This window comes from Callithrix jacchus, chromosome 2 (assembly GCF_049354715.1).
Source record: "Callithrix jacchus isolate 240 chromosome 2, calJac240_pri, whole genome shotgun sequence".
NCBI lineage: Eukaryota > Metazoa > Chordata > Mammalia > Primates > Cebidae > Callithrix > Callithrix jacchus.
Window position 1 is genome coordinate 94,245,069 of NC_133503.1, and position 4,298 is coordinate 94,249,366.

Sequence of the window (4,298 nt, forward strand, 5' to 3'; positions counted from 1 at the left end):
CCAACAGGGAGGTTTGCTAATCTGTGGTTCTATTGTGTAGCCTCATTAGACAGAGGGAGGGCTGAGATTAACTTTCCCAATTCTCTATTAGTTCCCAGGTGGCAGGACCCCTAGATTCCTATATAACACAGGGGACCCTGTGAAGAAGGCTGTGTTGAGAACAGGCAGCCCTAGAGGGTGTTAGCATGGGGAGGAGAGAAGCCACCCTGCTTCAGAGGCTGTGCAGTAGACCTCTTAGATCAAGGTCTGGATGAGGCACGTGGCAGAGATTCAGAAGGTCTACAGCACTGGCAACAGCCCAGGTGAGGCTGCAGCAGAGGCAATGCCAGGCCCTGACACAACTAGAAGATCTGGACCAGTGGATCACAAACTGAGCTCCACCAGCCCCTGGCGTCAGCCACTCATGCCAGAAGGGCAGGATGTGGCCAGCACTCAAGAGACACCACTGAAGACACTCCGGAGGACACTTCCTGGATTCAGTGATTTCCTCCTTCTGCTAAAGCAGCTGGTTCCACACCCAGACCTACTTTTAGAGGTCACAGGAAAGAAACAATGCTCAGGAAGACTAAGCATTTACCTAAAGAGGATAGCATACATGCATGCACGCACACACACACACAGACTATATAAACAGCTCTGATGGTCTACTTATACTATTTAAAAGAAACTGAAATATCTTTTCTTTTCTTTTCTTTTTTTTTTTTTTTTTTTTTGAGGCTGAGTCTCACTCTGTCACCCAGGCTGGAGTGCAGTGCTGTGATCGGGCTGGAGTGCAGTGGTGTGATCTCAGTTCACTGCAGCCTCTCCCTCTCGGGTTCAGGCGATTCTTGTGCCTCAGCCTCCCAAGTAGCGGGACTACAGGCCTGTGCCACCACGCCCAGCTAATTTTTGTATTTTTAGTAGAGATGGGGTTTCATCATGTTGGCCAGGCTGATCTCGAACTCCTGGCCTCAAGTGATCCACCCTCCTCAGCCTCCTAAAATGCTGAAATTACAGGCATGAGCCCCCATGCCCAGCAACATCTTTCAATTGGCACATCTAAGGTATCCTCATATCCTAGATAAGGTATTACCCAAGAGAATGAGGGGGTTCATGAGGAAGGCCAGAGCAGAACAGTTTCAGAAAATGCAGCAATTCTGCACATTTAAATCCAGTGACAGGCACTAGGTGAGTGCTGGGGATACAATGGTAAGTAAATGTAGAAAAGTCCCAACTCCCATGGGCTTGCCAGCTAGAATACGTTAGACTGGCATAAGACCAATAAGTTGAGAAACAATTAATGAGTTGTGATTGTGCTCAACGCCATGTGCTCAGGGGAAATTATCAGAATTAGCAGAGAGTGAAACAGGGGAACTCCATTCATTCGTTCATGTCATCTACCTAGAGCAGTCTCTACTCAGAAGCCTTCTTGCCTAACTCCTGCTGGTTAAAATTGGATCCCAATCTTAACGTGACTTGCTTTTACCCATCCAGATACTGGAAGTTCACTTTTCCTCCCTAAAGATTTGCAACAAGATCTGAAAAATTAAAATTAAAGATTTGCTAAAAGCAAATATAACAATCCTGATCCTCCACTGCTTAAATTATTACAGATTTATGTCTACTAAGAAGCCCCCTGTGATTACAGGAATACCAACTGCATCAAGCACAGGTGGGGCCCAGTTTTAGAGGCATTTTCAGACTGTCAGGGTAGTCTCAAGGGCTAGACAGGGGATGTGGTAGAATCAGCAACCCCTTCTTTTCTGAAATCCACGGAACAATCATTGCAGGTCTAGCCTTACAGACCCAGGAGCTGAACCAAGCAAGGGAACTCAGGAACCCCTGTATCTGGGCTGAGCAGGTCATAGCCTCACAGAGTCCCTTAGCCAGGCTTGTCCTGTTGTCAGTTCCTTTGTTTAAGTCAGTGCTACCTTTCATAGAACTGGAAGGAGGCTGCTCAATATGCCACTGTGCTAAGCTCATTGGTCAGTCTCAGCCTGTAACATTCTAGCAGGCAAGGTGAGTGGAGATATAGTAGTTATTGGCTAAACTTCTAGCATCTGGACAAGTCAGAGATTGGCTGCCCTCTTTGTACAATTGCCCAAGAGGTAAGAGTAAATCAGATGATTTAGAACTGAAGTATAAGGTAAAAATACATTTCAATCCTTTGTTTTTGTAAAATATTTTCCAAAAATTACTTTGGATTGACCATGTAACAGAAAGTACACAATGAGTGTTATAATCTTTGCGTTTATAATAAAAAATTAAAAGGTCACTGTTGTGTCTGCATGCATGTGGGTGTGTATGTATGTTCACATGTATGTGTCAACTAGACTGCACAAGTCACTTCAGAGAACATCTTTGTCTTGTGATTCTGAAATGTACCAGTCATGAGACATTCCCCTCCTTTACCCTGCCACAAGAGTGGATGCTCCAAGCTAGGCTTATCATATGCTCTGGAGAATCTGAATCTTGAGTGGGGACATAAGAATTGAAGACTGCTGGACCTGAGTCATCCAATGGGAATACTTAGACATCTGCAGAGTTACGTGGGGCTTCCCCAATTCTGGTCCTTCCTGAAATCAAGTAGTGCTTTGACTCGGTATTCTTTCAGCAAATACCCTGTTCAGCTTAGGTAAGCCAAAGCTGATTTCTATTGCTTGCAGCCAAGGAACTCTGACTAATCCAGCTACTGATACCAAAGAGTTAATGGGAGGCAATAGTGCCCCTGGGAAACATGGTGTTTTTAAAAGGACTGATCGTATTAATTGATATATTTTTTAATATCATTCCTTTTCTTCAGGTTAAGAAAGAAATTCCCAGATTTCCAGAGGACAGTCATGTTGGATTGGATCTATAATAAGGATCCCTGCCACTCACCCTCTCACTACTATCACAACAGAGTTCAGAAGCTCTCCCTTTTCTCTTGCCATGATAATTAGATTGATGTGACAGGAGCACTGGAATCACTAAAATGTGCTCCATTGGCTGTCCTTAATAACTTGGAAAAGCTGGTGGAGGAAGCTGCAATGAGACAAAAAGCAGTGAAACTTATGTGCAGATTCCAGGATGTGAAGGTGACAGTCCATCGCAGGCAGTGATGAGATGGCTCATCTCTGACACTTTGTGTCCTGTGCAAATCTCTGGTGTATGGGGGCAGGAGATTTGTTCTTGAAGGCAGTAGCTAATAAAGTGAAAGAAAGGCACTCTCAAATCTTAAAATTCTTCCCCCGACACATAACACAATACTCAGAGCCTTTCCAATAATTGCTAGAGCCTAAGGTTCCTGAAAACCAAACCCAGACATTAATTATTGGGCTACCTTATTACAATGTTGATTGAATTCAAAACTTCACTATATCTCGTGGGTAAATTAGGACAATCATCAAGAAAAATTAGGATCCTGAAAATTAGAAGAGCAACATTGGGCACACTCAGAGCCCTGAAAATCTTCTGAAATACTCACCACTGCTTGCCTTACCTATGATAGCTCACCTCCCTTGCAGAAGAAAGCTAAGAATCATACCCTAAGTCTTACTGTGGCTTGGCTAGTAACCAGAATTCAAAACAAAGAAAGTACAGAACAGAGTAGAAAAAAATAATAATAAGAGTTCCATTCACAAGGAATTGCAGGCATTTACTAATTTGTGCCATAAAAAATCTGCAGAATATTAATAAAAATCGATTTTGAAGGTTCTTGGTTTGGAAGGGAGTTTTTCAGATAGCTTATGTTTTGATGCAGATGTTGCCATTCACTGAGCTGGCTCAGGCAATCAACTGTGATTCTAAAAGTGTGCTGGCTGAACCAGCAAATACAAGCCTGCAATGAATGGCTCATTAAGTGACATTACAAGGCAGCAAATTCCTTTTCATGAGGTTGAGAAAGAAATTTGAAGATTTCAGAGAACGTCCATGCTGAACTGAATATGATGAGCATTCCTCCAATCCACCTTCACCACTCTGCAGCCCTGAAGACTCTCCTTTCACTCTTGCCATGATAATTAGATTGGTGAGGTCTGTCCTTAGTAAGCTGGGAGGGCTTGAGGGAAAAGCTGAGTAAAAATGGGCTCTCTGAACTCAGGGGAATAAAGAGGATCCCCCAGAACAGTGCCCTAAAGAATGTGGTTCTGCTAATTTGCAAAGGCAGCAGAGTGGGTTTGTTAATTAGATCTAAAGAAGGGGATAATATGCAGAGATTTCTTGTTGTGGCTAATTCGTGGGGTCTACAGGAATAAAACTGATAAGCAACCTACTAAAGTCCTTGATTTATACAATCACAGAACTCCAAGTAAAGTGAAGGCTAACAGAAATCTGCTCTT